Source organism: Mobula hypostoma, chromosome 4, assembly GCF_963921235.1.
Source record: "Mobula hypostoma chromosome 4, sMobHyp1.1, whole genome shotgun sequence".
Taxonomy (NCBI): Eukaryota; Metazoa; Chordata; class Chondrichthyes; order Myliobatiformes; family Myliobatidae; genus Mobula; species Mobula hypostoma.
In genome coordinates this window covers 7,293,198-7,311,316 of record NC_086100.1, presented here as the reverse complement: position 1 = coordinate 7,311,316, position 18,119 = coordinate 7,293,198, and the positions used below count along the sequence as shown (strand labels likewise).

At 46.3% G+C, this 18,119-nt stretch overlaps 1 protein-coding gene and 1 long non-coding RNA gene across 2 annotated transcripts in view; one reads left to right on the top strand and one right to left on the bottom strand.

The window, feature by feature from the left end:
• fndc3ba (fibronectin type III domain containing 3Ba) overlaps positions 1-18,119 on the bottom strand; it is a 386,847-nt gene that overhangs the window by 304,807 nt on the left and 63,921 nt on the right. The gene's annotated exons all lie outside the window — the stretch shown is intronic.
• LOC134344695 (uncharacterized) lies at positions 4,588-12,334 on the top strand. Its single transcript, XR_010017492.1, has 3 exons — positions 4,588-5,093; positions 5,899-8,655; positions 11,278-12,334. It is a non-coding gene; the product is annotated as an uncharacterized LOC134344695 (long non-coding RNA).

The following is an 18,119-nucleotide window of genomic DNA, read 5'->3' as shown; positions in this document are numbered from 1 at the left end:
GGTTGGAGAGACTTGTTACCTTACCTCATCTCTAGATAAAACATGATTTGTAGGCCAAAGAGATACAGTGCAAAGCTCATCTCGTATACTGTTCACACAGATCAGATCATTGCATAGTACAAGGTAAAACAATAACATTGAAGAATAAAGTGTTACAGAGAGCGTGCAGCGCAGGCAGATAGTGAGGTGCAAGGTCAGAACGAGGTAGATTGTGTCGTCAAATGAAAGGCCTTGGCCTGAAACGTTGACTGTTCACTCATTTCTCCAGATCTTAAACACAAAATACTCTGCAGATGCTGGGGTCAAAGCAACACGCACAACACGCTAGACGAACTCAGCAGGCCGGAAACGAACAGTCGACGTTTTGGGCCGAGACCCTTCGTCATAACTGAAGAGGGAAGGGACAGAGGCCCTATAAAGAAGGTGGGGGGAGGGTGGGAAGGAGAAGGCTGGTAGGTTCCAGGTGAAGAACCAGTAAGGGGAAAGATAAAGGGATAGGGGAGGGGAAGCAGGGAGGGGATAGGCAGGAAAGGTGAAGAAGGAATAGGGGAAAGCACAATGGGTAGTAGAAGGAGGCGGAACCATGAGGGAGGTGATAGGCAGCTGGGGGAGGGGACAGAGTGAAATAGGGATGGGGGAAGGGAGGGGAGGGAATTACCGGAAGTTGGAGAATTCTATGTTCATACCAAGGGGCTGGAGGCTACCTAGACGGTATATGAGGTGTTGCTCCTCCAACCTGAGTTTAGCCTCATCATGGCAGTAGAGGAGGCCACGTATGGACATATCCGAATGGGAATGTACACAAAAGGTCTCAGTAAAAGTGATAAACACAAAATACTCTGCAGATGCTGGGGTCAAAGCAACACTCACAACACACTGGAGGAACTCAGCAGGTCAGGCAGCATCCGTGGAAACGAACAGTCAACGTTTCGGGCCAGAACCCTTCGTCAGGACTGAAGAGGGAAGGGGCAGGGGCCCAATAAAGAAGGTGGGGGGAGGGTGGGAAGGAGAAGGCTGGAAGGTTCCAGGTGAAAAACCAGTAAGGGGAAAGATAAAGGGGAGGGGGAGGGGAAGCAGGGAGGGGATAAATTGGAAGAATGGGTTAAAAAAAAGTGGCAGATGGAATACAGTGTTGGGAAATGTATGATAATACATTTTGGTAAAAGGAACAATAGTGCAGACTATTATCTAAAAGGGTGGAAAACATCCAAACATCAGAGAGGGACTTAGGAGTCCTCATGCAAGACTCCCAGAAGATTAATTTACAGGTTGAGTCTGTGGTAAAGAAGCCAAATGCAATGTTGGCATTTATTTCAAGGAGAATAGAATGGAAAAGCAAGGAGATAATGCTGAGGCTTTATAAGACACTAGTCAGGGCGCACTTGGAGTATTGTCAACAGTTTTGGGCCCCGTATCTCAGAAATGATGTGTTGTCATTGGAGAGAGTCCAGAGGAGGTTCATGAGAATGATTCCGGGAATGAAGGGGTTAACATATGAGGAGCGTTTGGCAGCTTTGGGCCTGTATTCATTGGAATTTAGAAGAATGTGGGGGAATTTAGAAGAATGCGGGTGGGGATTTCATTGAAACCTACCTAATATTGAAAGGACTACATAAGGTGGTTGTGGAGAGGATGTTTCCTATGTTGATGGCCAGGGTAGTGAAACTGTGGAATGCTCTGCCACAGACAGCTGTGGAGTCCAAGACCGTGGGTATATCTTAAGTGAAAATTGATAATTTCCTGAATGGTCAGGGCATCAAAGGTTATGGCGAGAAGGCAGGTGTATGGGGTAGACTGGGATCTGCGATCTGCCATGATGGAATGGCAGAGCAGACTCGATGGTTGAATGGTCTAATTCAGCTCCTATGTCTTATAGTCTTATAAAAGATAGCAAGCATGTATAAGATATCCGTAAAAACGTCACACAAAAAAAATAGTCCAAGACCCTGAATCCATGAATGTTGCAGCAGTCTGCAATCGAACACAATCTGGCTTGTCTTCAGCCGTGTGAACACTGGGGAGCAGCACCGACTCCAGCTGGGACCCTGCACCCCACTGTCTCTGGTTGAGAGCACCGATTTCAATGTCTCTCTCCTGGGCAGCTGTGAACAGGCAACACCGTGACTTGAGGCCTAGTGCTCGTTACAAGCAAGGCCACACATCTCCCCCGCTGTCCACCAGTAAATCAGTGATGGACTTCGAGCATTCCACATTAACAATGTCCAACAGGGTCTTGCATTTGCTCATTGCAACCCCACTGCGATCGAACGTGCTGCCACCCTACGAGCCTAGACCATCTGTGAAAAGGCATCATCCATCATTAAGGACTGCCATCACCCAGGGCATGCCCTCTTCTCATTGCTACTGTCAGGAAGGAGGTACAGCAGCCTGAAGACACACACTCAACAGTTCAGATTTCTGAAATAACAAGGAACCCATGAACACTACCGAACACATTTGTTTTCTGTTTTTGCTCTCCTTTTGCACTACTTACTGAATTGAATATTTTATATATATATTTTGTTTTCATACTGTAATTGATAGTTTTCATTATTATGTATCACAGCGTACTGGTGCTATAATACAACAAATTTCATGAGATATGAAGTGATACTAAGCCAGATGCTAATTCTGGTTCTGACTCCAAGGCCTTGACGTGGTAGATGATGTCCTCGTCTGGCCTGGTTTGATGTTTAATCATCAGTAAATACTCAAACACAAGAGGGTGCAACTACAGATAACAGCCAGACACTCAAGGCTAAGTAGAAAACAATTCTACTCTACACTCAATGCAAGGTGCAGCCATAACTGCATTGCAAGAAACACCACAGCCAATCTATGCACAGCAAGGTCCCACCCATGGAACGGTGACGGAGGGTAAAGGACAGAAGCAGGTTGGTACAGTAGCACAACGCTTTACAATCCGGGTTCAACTCCCCACGGCTCTCCGTAAGGAGTTAGTACATTGTGCACGTGGCCATGTGGCTTGACTCTGGGTGCTCCAGTTTCCTCCAAAGCCATATTGATTCTGGTTAGGAAGCTGTGGACACGCTATGTTGGTAGCAGAAGCATGGAACACTTGTGGGTTGCCCCCAGCAGATTCTTGGACTGTGTTGGTCATTAACACAAATGACGCATTTCATGGTACTTTCAATGTTGAGGTTTCCACGTGATTGACAATGCCAAACTATTGGACACTGCAAGGTCCGTTGCTCTTCTAAGAGTGGACATGAGGTTGTGCAGAGTACAAAGCTGGCCTCCGTTCAGCTTCTCATCTCAAACAACCACTAAGGATACACACCAGCATCTTTATTTCATTAGGAGTCTGAGATCTGTTGTGACCAAAGACCTGCAAATTGTCAGAATCAGAATCAGGTTTATCGTCACTGACTTATGTCGTAAAATTTGTATATTTGCAGCAGCAGTGCAGTTCAAACATAAAATTACAATAAGAATATATAAAATATAAAAAAAAGTGCATAAAGAGAGCAAAATAGTGAAGTGGTATTCATGGACTGTTCAGAGAGCTGACGACTGAGGAGAAGGCACGACTCTTAAAACATTGAGTGTGGCTTATCAGGTCCCTGTCCCTCCCCTGATGGCAGGGATGAGAAGAGGGTCTGTTATGGAGAACATTCTGATCGGTTGTATCACTGCCAGGCATCAGGCCCCTATACCTCCCCCGATCGTAGGGATGAGAAGAGGGTATGTTATGGAGGAGAACATTCTGATCGGTTGTATCACTGCCAGGCATCAGGTCCCTGTACCTCCCCTGATGGCAGGGATGAGAAGAGGGTATGTTGTGCAGGAGAACATTCTGATCGGTTGTATCACTACCAGGCATCAGGCCCCTGTACCTCCCCTGATGGCAGGGATGAGAAGAGGGTATGTTGTGCAGGAGAACATTCTGATCGGTTGTATCACTACCAGGCATCAGGTCCCTGTACCTCCCCTGATGGCAGGGATGAGAAGAGGGTATGTTATGGAGGAGAACATTCTGATCGGTTGTATCACTGCCAGGTATGAAGGCTCCAACGTACAGGATCCAAAGAAGCCACAGAGGGTTGTAGACCCAACCATGGGCGTAACATTCCCCATCATTGAGGACATCTTCCAAAGGTGATGCCTCAGGAATGCAGGTTGTATCACTGAGGTCCCTCACCACCTGGTACCAGACGGCACAGTCTCAGAACAGAAGGACATCCATTTGCGACAGAGACGAGGAAGAATTTCTTTAACCAGAGGGTGATGAATCTGTGGAACTCACTGCCACAGACAGCTGCAGAGACCAAGTCATCGGGTATATTTAAATCGGGGATCGGTTAGTAACGGTGTCAAAGGTTACGGGAAAAAGGCAGGAGAATGGGTTTTAGAGGAATAATATATCAGCCACAATGGAATGGTGGAGCAGACTCAACGGGCCACATGGCCTAATTCCGCCCTCTTCCTGATACTAACGTTGGCAAGGGGGTACAGGAGCCTGAAGGCACACACTCAGCGATTCAGGATTAGCTTCTTCCCTGTCATCATCAGATTGCTGAATGCATGAACACTACTGCATTATTCTTTTGTTTCTGAACTCTTTCCTTATTTTTGTAGTTTGTAGACCTTTATTTCTTTGTGCTATACGACTGACAAATTGCACGTCATACGTCAGTGGTTATAAAGCTGATTCGGATTCTGCAACGCGCCATGGTGAAGACTGGTGCCCTCCCAAATCCCACAATGGCAAGTTAACACATCAACAGGACAGAAGCCAAAGAGGGCCAACCATGACCTTTCGCTGCTGTTTTAACAAATGTTAATTGAGATCTCTCTCAGAATGTTGGGAGCTGTAAGTCATATCCTGCAGGAGCGGAGGTGGTGAAAGGCTAATTACAGTGAGCGAAATGTCACAGTCTGCTTTGACAGCCATGACGTTGACGTCTCCTGAATGCACAGCCAGTTCAAGCCCCAAGCATTCACAAGGAGCCCGCAGAGGTGCAACATTCACAGCGGGGAAGGGATTGCTCGCACCCTAACCGGAGGAAGCTCCTCCAGCCAACAAGAGGCCCTCTCTTTAAAGATGACCAACGCGTGACCCTGGCCCCAGAGTAAGTCACTCACTGCATTCTCCGACACCAAGCCCTGCATGTGCGTGACGCCACTCAGAAACCAGCACAGTTAACCCTTCACTTCCCAGCACACCACTGTCGCCAATAGTGACTGATACTCCAGAACACAGAGGGTACAGCACAGAAGCAGGCTCCTTGGCCCACAACGTTGTGCTGAACCAATTAAATTGGTAAACAAACTAATCCCTTCTACCTACACAATGGCCATATCCCTCCATTTACCTCATTTCATGTACCTATTTAAAAGTCTCTGTGGCCTTCAGCTGACGAACGAGGAGAAAGCCCTTATCAGGGAGCAGCTTTGCCAGTCACAGGGACCGGAAGTGTTCACAGCTCACAGTAACAGCACTAAGGAGAGACACCCACTGCGAGCAGCAGGCACAGACGGGAGAATTGTGCCTACCCCCTCACCCCACCCTCCTGTCCAACCATTGAACCATGTGGACAGAACGCAAGGAAACAGCAGAAGAAACAGGCCACTAGGCCCCTCAAGCCTGACCTCTCTCATCTGGTCTACACTTGCCTCAACCTCTCTCCTGTGCTCGTTCCTCATGGCTCTCAATTCCTCAGTCCTTCATACGTTTATCGATCTCCCACCTGGAATCAGCCCAATGAGCTGGTCTCCACTCTTATAGCCCGGACTGGTAATGGGGACAAGCTCCCACTACCTATTAAAGAAGAGGGCAGAGCTTAGTTATGATGGTGCTAAATGGTGACTCCTTTGCTTGTATCTTCGGAAACAGCTCTATTTCCATCGTTAATATCTCTACTTTTCCCCTTTCAGGGTTCTTTCAAAGACCCTGACCCTGATCGGTTCTTTGCGGGAATGGGACCCGCTCTCGGGGCTTCATGACTGGCTGTTGTTCAACATGGCGAGGATGCGGCCTAAGAGGTTCGCTCACCTTCAGACGTCCGAGATCTCGTGGCTCTGGAGACGGGCGGATTGGAAGTTGGTGTCAGGAAATCAGTGTGTCGTGGGAGTCAGAAGATATGTGCCTGGAGACCTGAGATCTTTGGGCACAGACCTCGGAAAAAGCAATGCGATGGACTTTTAACATCGTAAACCAGAGAGTTGTTTGTTATGTCTCTCCTCTCACTGTGAAACAGAGACACCCTTTTCTCCCTTATTAGGGAGAATGAGTAGTTTTTGGGGTACTGCAAGTCTGTGTCTTTGCTGTTGCTTTGCTGCACGCTTGGTGCTCGGTTGTGGGGGCCAATACTTTTTTTTTGCTGGTTGGGGGAGGAGGTATCATTGCTTTTCTGCTGCTTACGTGCAGGAGGGAGGGGGAGTTGGGGGGACTTTGGGGTTCTAACACTTAACTGTCATTCATTCTTCAGGGGCACTCCTCAGTTTTCATGGATGGTTGCGAAGAAAAAGCATTTCAGGATGTATATTGTATACATTTCTCTTGACATTAAATGTACCTTTGAAACCTTAAATGCTCCAAATGCCATGCATCTCGCAGTATCTGACAACCAAGTCCAGTTCCTGGCCTTCATGTGTGGCTTAGCTACGAAGCCTGGAGGAACCGTTTTTACTGGCAGGAGGAAACGTTTTTACTGGCAGGAGAAAGGGCAAAGGTGAGTTACTAGTGTCTCAAAGCCAGTCGCTTCAGGCAGATAGGGCAGATAGAGAGCGGGCTGTTGTCCCTGCAGCAGGCACCCCCTCTCCATGTAGCTGATAATCCAAAGGAACAGCAGAGACCACTGCAGGAGTTAACAGTCAGCGTTGAACTCAACGTAAGACTGCCTTAGGAACCCCAGCTCCAGATTTTTCCTCAGGGTTTACTCCCGAAGCCTTCCCCATGAGTGGGTATGGCCGCCAGAGTTTTTCTTCTCCTAGATGATCTGCCAAACATGGCTGACGAGCAATATTTCCTGCAAGATGTATGTGTATGTGCGCACACAGACATCTCTTGCAACTAGCGCAGAAAGGAATTTAAACTGTGGACAAAAGCTAGTCACCTTCTATATTTCACAATCGCAAACAAACACATTTCCTCTTCCGGTTTCTGATGCAGGCACTGCTGACAAAGTGGGGTTTGCGATGATCTGTCTGCCGATTTTAGAACTGGCTTATTGATACTGTTTCCATTCAAGAAATTATTCAGTGCGCACATGTTGTTGTCACTGGACAAAAAAATTGCTCAGCATAAGATTTTTGCGCACACTGGTCATTACAAATTAGAGGGATCATTGCCGATGATCTCCATACGCCCGGTGTCTGGTTTTCAGGTGTTGGTAACCCACCTTGGCCCTTTCTCCTGCCAGTAAAAATGGTTCTGCCAGGCTCAGTAGCTAAGCCACGCATGAAGGCCCGGAGTTGGCCTAGTTGTCAGAGGCTGTTTGAGACTCTCGTCATCGGGAGCATTTAATAGGAAGTGGGAGCTTATCCCCACTACCTCCCCGGATATGATAAACTTAAGGAACCATCAGTGCCAAACAAGTAGATAAATAAGTTAGGTTAGGGGGTTAAATAGGTGGCTTGCTGGGCAGCGATGGGACCTATTCTGCACTGTATGCCAGTAAATAAAATGGGATAGTATCTGCCCTTGAACCTGGTGCTGAATACGTTCATGCTAAATATGGGATTTATTTCTCACACGTACATCGAAACTCGCAGTAAAATGAATAAATTGCATCAACAACTAGCGTAGTCCGAGGATGTGGTGAAGGCAGCGTGCAAGTGCCGAATGGCTAGATGGGATCTCAGCAACTCGCAATGCACTCTACCGTTATCCTTAGACCGTTAGACATAGGAGCAGAATTAGGCCATTCAGCCCATCAAATCTGCTCTGCATTCCCATCATACATGATTTATTATCCCTCTCAACTCCATTCTTCTGCCTTCTCCCCAAAACCTTTGACACCCTGACTTATCAAGACCTTATCAACCTCTGCTTTAAATATATCCAGAACCACCTGTGGCAATGAACCCCACAAATCCTTCACCACCCTCCGGCTAAAGAAAATCCTTATCTCTGTTCTAAATGGGCGTTCCTCTATTCTGAGACTGCGTCTGACCCTAGATGACTCCACACCACAGCTATGATAAAAATGGTGTCTACTCAACAATCTGCAATTTTGCTACATTACAGCACTGTATGCTAATGAGCCCAATGCTGACTCTGACACAGACAATCCCGTCACATTCACACCACTTTCTCTCATTTCCCTCTGGCTTTGTCAATTATCTTCTCACATTTTCTTAACTTCCCTATTATTCCTTTCCCAGTTAACCACACTATGGCAGCAAACGAAACCTCCAAATACATACAGAATGCTCAACAACAGCACAATAAAGGAATTGATTATAGACATTGGGAGACGCACTCCAGTCCTCATTGAAGGGTCAGTAGTGGAAAGAGTGAGCAACTTTCAGTTCTAAAAACGCAAACACGAGGAAATCTGCAGACGCTGGAATTTCAAGCAACACACATAAAAGTTGCTGGTGAACACAACAGGCCAGGCAGCATCTCTAGGAAGAGGTGCAGTCGACGTTTCAGGCCGAGACCCTTCGTCAGGACTAACTGAAGGAAGAGTGAGTAAGGGATTTGAAAGTGGGAGGGGGAGGGGGAGATCCAAAATGACAGGAGAAGACAGGAGGGGGAGGGATGGAGCCAAGAGCTGGACAGGTGATTGGCAAAAGGGGATACGAGAGGATCAAGGGACAGGAGGCCTAGGGATTGCTCCCTATGTGAATCCTTTGTCCACTCATCACACCCCACTGATCTCCCTCCTGGTACTTATCCTTGCAAGCTGAACAAGTGTCACACCTGCCTCCACACCTCCTCCCTCACTACCATTCAGGGCCCCTGATAGTCCTTCCAGGTGAGGCGACACTTCACCTGTGAATCTGTAGGGGTCATCTCCTGATCTGGTGCTCCTGGTGTGGCCTCCTCCACAGTGCCTACAAAAAGTATTCACCACCCCACCCCACCTGGAGGTTTTCATGTTTTGGCTTTTTTGACACTGATCAACAGAAAAGACTTTCATGTCAAATTTAAAACAAATTTCTACAAATTGGTCTAAATTATTGCAATTATTAAACCTAAAATGATTGCTTGCATAGTTACTCACCCGCTTCAAGTCAGTATTTAGTAGATGCACCTTTGGCAGCAATTACAGCCTTGAGTCTGTGTGGATAGGTCTCTATCAGCTTTGCACATCTGGACAGTGCAATTTTTCCCCATTCTTCTTTACAAAACTGCTCAAGCTGTCAGATTGCACAGGGATCGTGAGTGAACAGCCTTTTTCAAGTCCAGCCACAAACTCTCAATTAGATTGAGGTCTGCATTCTGACTTGTCTACTCCAGGACATTAACTTTGTTGTCTTCAAGCCATTCCTGTGTAGCTTTGGCTTTATGCTTGGGGTCATTGTCTTGCTGGAAAACAAATCTTCTCCCAAGTCACAGTTCTCTTGCAGACTGCATGAGGTTTTCCTCCAGGATTTCCCCGTATTTTGCTGCATTCATTTTACCCTCTATCTTCACAAGCCTTCCAGGGCCTGCTGCAGTGAAGCATCCACACAGCACGATGCAGCCACCACCATGCCTCACGGTAGAGATAGTGTCTTTTTGATGATGCGTCGTGTTTAGCTTATGCCAAACATAGCACTTAGTCTGATAGCCAAAAAGCTCAATTTTGGTTTCATCAGACCATAGAACTGATGATTTCAGAAAATCCCACATGCCTTCTAGCAAACTCTAGCCGAGATTTCATGCGAGTTTTTTTTCCCAAAGGTAGCTTTCTCTTTGCCACTCTCCCAGAAACCAGTGGCTGGTAAAGCACCTAGGTAACAGTTGTATGCACAATCTCTCCCATCTCAGACACTGAAGCTTGCAACTCCTCCAGAGTTGTCATAGGTCTCTTGGTGGCCTCCCTCACTCATCCCCTTCTTACAGGTTTACTCAATTTTTTGAGGGCAGCCTGCTCCAGGCAGATTTACCGCTGTCCATATGCTTTCCATTTCTTGATGATTGACTTAATTGTACTCCAATGGATATTCAGTGGCTTAGAAATTTTCTTGTATCCATCCCTTGACTTGTGCTTTTCAATAACCTTTTTACAGAGTTGCTTGGAGTGCTCTTTTGTCATCTTCGTGTAGTTTTTGCCAGGATACTGACTCACCAGCAGTTGGACCTTCCAGATACAGGTGTATTTTTAGATTGTATTTTACTACAATCAATTGAAACACCTTGACTGCACATAGGTTTATATATAGCTCAGACACCTTAACTAATTATGTGACTTCTAAAATCAATTGTGTGCACCAGTGATAATTTGGTGTCATATTAATGGGGGTGAATACATATGCCATCAGTTATTTTGTGCTTTATATTTGAAACTAATTTAGATCATTTTGTAGAGACCTGTTTTCACTTTGATGTGAAAGAGACTTTTTCTGTTGATCAGTGTCAAAATAGCCAAATGAAGTCCAGCATGATTCAATGTTGTAAAACAACAAAACATGAAAACTTCCAAGGGAGGTGAACACTTTTTAAAGACACTGTACATCAGTGAGACCCAATGTAGTTCATCACGCACCTTCACTCTGCCCACCACAAATGGCGGGATTTCCCGGTGGCCACTCATTTCAATTCTGCTTCCCATTCCAAGCTGTCAGTCCATGGCCTCCTCTACTGCCACAATGAGGCCACACTCAGATTGGAGGAGCAATACCCTATGTTCCGTCTCAATAGCCTCCAACCTGACGGCATGAACATCAATTTCATCAACTTCTGGTAACTGGCCTCCTTCTTCTCCTTCAACATTCCCCATTCCTGTTTCCCTCTCACACCTTTGCTCCTTACCTGCCCATTGCCTCCTCCGGGAGCTCTCTCCCCTTCCCTTCCTTCCATAATCTTCTGGTCTCTCCTATCAGATTCCCCCTTCTCCAGCCCTTCATTGCTTTCACCACTCAACCTCCCAGCATTTTATTTCACCCCTTCCCCTCTCCCCTGCCACCTTGTACCTCTTCCTCCCCTCCTCCCACATTCTCAGTCTGACTCCTTTCCAGTCCCGATGAAGGGTCTCAGCCCAAAAAGTCGACTGTCTACTCTTTTCCATTGATGCTCTCTGGCCTGCTGAGCTCCTCCAGCATTTTGTGTGTGTTGCTCTGGATCTCCAGCAGCTGCAGATTTTCTCTTGTTCGTTCTCACAGATATCATCTGGCCTGAGGTCTCATACCACCGGGTTCAAGAACAGCAACTTCCCTTCAGCCATCCAGCTCATCAACAGAGTTTGGAAAACACTATGGCCATTCTGCAGTCTAACGACGAGAGATCGTCTTAGCCACTTTTCTTGTGATCGCCATGGAATGCTGCAAGCCCAATTCATTGGTTTATTGGCAGATGGAGGAGGAAATACATGGCCTTGGTCAAGCAAAGGACTAGGCCTCAGAACATGGTGTCAGGAGTTTGCAGCCACCCAGGGGAGGTGTCAGAGTTGGTGTGCTTCGGAGCAGGGTCCATACTGGAGTCGCTGGTGCCCTCCAGTGTTTGCTCAGCAGAAGGCAAGCTGTATTATGTTCAACTGTAGACTGCTGCGATATTCATGGATTCAAGGACTTGGGCCAATTTTTTTTAAAGTGTGACTGTAAGTTTACTGCTATATGTGCTATGTATGCCTTATGCTGTGTATGACTGTTGGTACTGTGTTTTGCACCTTGGTCCTGGAGTAATACTGTTTCATTTGGCTGTATTCATGGGTATTCACGTACAACTGAATAAGAATTATAGTTGAAATTGACCACCTTACACTAAAATGAACCTTCAATTTCTCCAATTGTGATCTTTCTTGTAAAAACTGTGTATAATCTATGTCTTTCCTGTAAATGTTTTCTTGGTTGGGGCAACTGTAACGAAAATCAATTTCCCTCAGGATCAATAAAGTATGACTATGACTATGAAATGTTGTGTATCTGACAGTGTGTACCTGTGATGTGGAGGCATGTAAGCTTTTTATTGCACCTCTATACACATGGACTTGTGAAACGTGACAATAAATTTGACTTTGAGCTTTGCCCAATAATTTGGCAGTCCACACAGTGGCCACTTTGTTAGGTACACCTGTACACCTGCTTGTTAATACAAATATCTAATCAGCCAATCATGTGCCAGCAGCTCAATGCATAAAAGCATGCAGACCTGGTCAAGAGGCCCAATTGTTGTTCAGACCAAACATCAGAATGGGGAAGAAATGTGTTGACCATGGAATGATTGTTGGTGCCAGATGGGGTGGTTTCAGTATCTCAGAAACTGCTAATCTCTTGGGATTTTCACACACCACAATCTGTAGCGCTAGAAAGAATTGTGAGAAAAACAAAAAAACATCCAGAGAGCAGTAGTTAATGAGAGAGGTCAGAGGAGAATGGCCAGACTGATTCAAGCAGAGAGGAAGGCAACAGTAACTCAAATAATCACAAGTCACAACAGTGGTGTGCAGAAAAGATCTCTAAACGCTTTACAGGTCAAACTTTGAAGTGGATGGGCTACAGCAGCGGAAGGTCACAAACATGTACTTAATGGCCACTTAATTAGGTACAAGAGCAGCTAATAAAGTGGCCACTGAGTGTATGTCAGGGCAACGGATAGGTTACAATCGGTACCAGGACACAAAGGGACCCAGCTCGAACTCAACTTGCTCTACACCCTTCACAATCAGCTTTAATCACTGGCATATGTCATAAAATTTGTTGTTTTGCAAAAGCAGTACATTGCAATACATTATAATAAGAAAAAAAGTTATGATAAGAAATATATATTAAAAGTGAATTATGCAAGTAGTGCAAAAAGAGCACAAAGCCTGTTGAAACTCTTTAAAGGTGTCCTCAGTGCTGGGGAGGCTAGTGCCCCTGATGGAGCTGGCCGAGTTTACAACGTTCTGCAGCTTTTTCAGATCCTGTGCAGTGGCCCCTCCACACCAGACAGTGATGCAACCAGTCCGAATGCTCTCCATGGTACATCTATAGAATGTTTTGAGAATTTTTGGTGATGTAACAACTGTCCACAAACTCTGGATGAAATATAGCTGCTGTCATGCTTTCTTTGTAATTGCATCAATATGTTTGACTGAGGGATCATGTTCAGAGATGTTGAAACCCAGGAACTTGAAGCAGCTCACCCTTTCCACCGCTGATCCTTCCATGAGGACTGGAGTGTCTTCCCTCGACTTCTCTTTCCTGAAGACAAAGCCACCCACTCAACAGGCTTCTTACACATTGCAGGAGAGCAGCACCCATCATCAAAGAACCCCACCATCCAGGCCATGCTCTCTTCTCGCTGCTGCCATCAGGAAAGAGGTACAGGAGCCTCAGGCCCCACACCACCAGGTTCAGGAACAGTTATTACCCCTCAATCATCAAGTCCCACACCACCAGGTTCAGGAACAGTTATTACCCCTCAACCATCAGGTCCTACACCACCAGGTTCTGGAACAGTTATTACCCCTCAATCATCAAGTTCCTGATCCAGCGGGTATAACTTCATTCATCCCAACACTGAACTGTTCCCACAATCTATGGAGTCACTTTCAAACACACTTTATCTCATGTTCTCTATATTTATTGCCTAATTATTTACTATTACTACTTTGGTTTTCTTTTCTCTCTTTTGTGTTTGCACAGTTAAGTTCTTTTGCACATTGGATGTTTGTTTATCACGTGTGTGGTTTTCCATTGATTCTATTGTGGTTTTTGTATTCACGGTGCATGCCCACTGGAAAACGAATCTCAGGATTGTATTGTGACATATAGGACATGGACTCTTGACCTCACAATCTATCTGGTTATGGCCTTGCAGCTTATTATAGCACTACTCTTTAACTTGTACGACCTCAATGCACTGATGTGATGACGTGAGCTGCAGGGATGGAATGCAAAACAAAGTTTTTCATTGTACCTCGGTACATGTGACAATAATAAACCAATTTATCAGCTCCATAACTTGAATACCAGGAGATGATGGCTTGTCTACCTTAGCATAACACTATTGACATGGGGGTTGTGCTGACCTTTTGTTCCCCTGACTTAGAACACCTAAAGATTAAATGTAGATCATTCAGTTTGCCTCGGGAGTTCTCATCTGTGATTCTGACCGTGGTTTCATATGCCACCAGTGGCCAACTATAAGCCCATCCTGATGCAGTTCAAGTTATAGTTGGTGACTTCAACCAGGCCCGTTTGAAAACATCCTGCCCAATTATCACCAGCACGTAACCTGTTGCACCAGAGGTCCCAACACACGAGACCACTGCTACACTACAATAAGGAATGCCTATCGTTCATTCCCGAGACTGCATATTGGAAAGTCAGATCATTTGGCTGTACTCCTGCTACCTGCATACAGACAGAGCCTAAAGAGCAAGCCTCCAGAGATCAAGACAACCAAGAGGTGGTCGCAGGATTCTGAGGAGTGGTGACAGGATTGCCCTGAGTCAGTGTACCGGTCCGTGTTCAACAACTCATCTGAGGACCTGAATGACCACACCAGGGTCGATACAGACTTTATTAAAACAGCTGTGGATTGGTGTCTCCCCGCGATATCATTCAGGGTTTTCCCCGATCAGAAGCCCCTCATGAACAATGAAATCCGGAACCTGCTGAGAGCCAGATCAGAGGCATTCAAGTCTGGAGATCAAGAATGCTACAAGGGATGCAGGGATGGTCTCTGGAAAGCCATCTCGAGTGAGGTGGAGATTCTGGACTCGACTGGAATCAACGAGGAATGTTCAACAGCTGTGGCAGGGTTTTGAATGCCATAATCTCCAACAAAGGTAAATCAAGTGACATAGAGGACGGCAGAACTTCATTTCCAGATGAGCTTAATGCCTTCTATGCTTGCTTTGACTACCAAAACAGGGAGCAACCATCACACATCCCCACGTCTCCTGATGATCCTCTGGTCTCAGTATCTGAAGATGACGTGTGGGCCGCCTTCACGAGGTGAATCCAAGGAAACCATCCTGGCCAGAGTGTCTGGTTGAGTACTGAATACCTGTGCCAACCAACTGACTGGTGTGTTCACAGATATCATATCCCCTCGTTTTGGCAGTGTGTGCTACCCATCTGCTTCAAGCAAGCATCAATCATTCCGGGACCCAGGAAGAGCATAGTAACCTGTCTAAATGGCTATCGCAGTGACACTTCCATCCACAGTGATGAAGTGTTTTGAGAAGCTGTTGTAGAAACATATCAGCTTCTGACTGAGTGGTGACTTGGGTCAGTTCTAATTCACCCACCACAGCAACAGGTCCACAGCAGATGCTATCTCATTGGCTCTTCACACAACCCTGGAACTTCGGGACAGCAAAGATACACACTTCAGGATACTCTTTATCGATTACAGCTCAGCACTTAACACCATCATCCCCTCGGAACTAACAAGTAAACTCCAAAACCTGGGCCTCAATATCCGCTTGTGGATTTCCTGACTTGCAGACCCCAGTTTATTCAGATTGAAAAAAACATCTCCTCCACAATCTCCATCAGCACAGGAGCACCACAGGGATGTGTGCTCAGCCCCCTGTTCTACTCACCTTACACCTGTGACTGTGTGGCTAAGCACAGCTCCAACACCGTATACAAGTTTGCTGATGACACCACTGTTGTGGGCTGTATCAAAGGTGGTGATGAATCAGCATACAGGAGGGAGATAGAGAATTTAGCTGAGTGGTGTCACAATAACAACCTCTTACTCAATGTCAGCAAGACCAAGAAATTAATTGTGGACTTCAGGAGAGGGAAGCCAGAGGTCTATGAGCCAGTCCTCACTGGAAGATCAGAGGTGGAGATTCCTGTGTGTCACTATCTCAGAGGATGTTACCTGGATCCATCATATACGTAAATATAATTGCAAAAAAAGCACAACAACACCTCGACTTCCTCAGGAGTCTGTAGAGATTTGGCATGTCATCAAAAACCTCGACAAGCTCCTGCAGATGCGTAGTGAGAATATATTGACTGGCTGCATCATGGCCTGGTATGGGAACACCAATGCTTTTAAATGGAAAATCCTACACAAGATAGTGGATTCGGCCCATTACATAATGGGTAAAACCCTCCCAACCATTGAGCACATCTACATGAAAGCAGCATCCATCATCAAAGATCCTCACCACCCAGGCCATGCTCTTCTCTCGCTGCTGCCGTCAGGCAGAAGGTACAAGAGCCTCAGGACTTGAACCACCAGGTTCAAGAACAGTTACTACCCCTCAACCATCAGGCTCATAAACAAAACATTCATCTACATCTGGTGTTCCCACAACCAATGGCCTCACATTAAGGCTCTTTATCTTGTTATTTTATACTCTGGTTTTTTATTGATATTGATTTATATTTGCATTTGCACTGTTTGTTGTCTTCTGTGCTTTTGCTCTTTCATTGATCCAGTTTACAGTTACTATTCGATAGATTTGTTGAGGATACCTGCAACTAAAAGAATCTGGAAGTTGTATGTGGTGATATGTATGTACTCTGATAATAAATTTTACTTTGAACTTTGAATTTATTACAGTCCCAGTAAGCCAGGTTCAACTCCTATCCTGTCCGTAAGGAGTTTGTACGTTCTCCCTATGACCACGAGTTGCCCCCCACATTCCAAAGGTGTACAGGGTAACAAGTTAGTTGGTCACACGGGTGTAACTGGGTAGAGTGGGCTCGACGGTCATGCTGGGCCTGTTCTAAACGGGAAAAAATGTGCTGGGGATCACTGAGGCTGCTGTTAAAAAACACAAATGCATAGTTCAGTGGGAGAGAGTGAGGGTCAGGGAAAAGTCACAGATAAATGATCACGGTAACGAGTTGAAATGCTAGTAATTAGTGTTCTGCTGTCGAGATCGTCACAGCTGAAAGAACAAGAATTTGGAGGTTTTGAATTTTGTTCACGAGGGAGACTTCCATCGTACATCAAGGGCTGTACCTTCTCTTTGTCTGCCACAAATGGCAGGCTTTCCTACTTAAATATCAATCCCCATTGCCATTCTGACATGCCAGTCAGTGGCCTCCTCTGCGGTCACAATGAAGCCACTCTCGAGTTGGAAGAGCAACACTCCATATTGTTTATTCATTGGGGTACAGTGCGGAACAGGCCCTTACGGCATCTCCAGCCACGCGGCCCAGCAGTCCCGGCCGAATCACGGGGCACTTTCCAATGACCAAGTAACCTACCAACCGGCACATCTTCAGATTGTGGGAGGAAACCCGAGCACCTGGAGGAAACCCATGCATTCCTTGGGGAGGGCATACAAACTCCTTACAGGCAGGTAGTCTGTACTGTACTATGCCACTCTTCCATCTGGTAGTCACCAACCTGATGGCATGAACATCATTTACTCTAACATCCAGTAATTTCACTCTGCTTCCCCCCCACCCACCCCCCTGTCTTCCCTTTCTCTCCCTTCCCCATTCTGGCTCCCTTCTCAACCCTCTCTTCTCCTCATTGGCCTATCACCTCCCCCTGGTGCCCCCCTCCTTCCCTTTCTCCCATGGTCCACTATCCTCTCTCATCAGATTCCTCTACCCCAGCCCGTTACCTTTTCCGCCTGTCACCACCCCCCCACCAGCTTCTCACTTCACCCCTCCCCCACCTTCTTATTCTGGCTTCTTCCCCCTTCCTTTCCAGCCCAGAATGTTGACTGGCCCAAAATGCTGACCGTTTATTCCCCTCCATAGATGCTGCCTGACCTGCTGAGTTCCCCCAGCAGTGGGTGTGTGTTACTCCGGATATCCCGTATCCGCACAATCACATGTACGAGGGCAGCCAATAATGATGTAAACTCTGGCCCAGTCCCAGCTGAGGGGAGAACGAGACAGGACGGTAAAGAATTCCGCCGACTGTGGAAGAAGATGGACAGAAAGGCAGGATGAGTATTTCCTTCACTTTCTGTTGGGATCAGGCAAAGAACGTGAGCGAGTCTGATCCTAGTGAACGCAGAAGATGGCACACAACCAACTATTAAGGATTTAAGGAAGAGGTTGTTTCTGGAAGCAAATTATCTGCCCAGTCT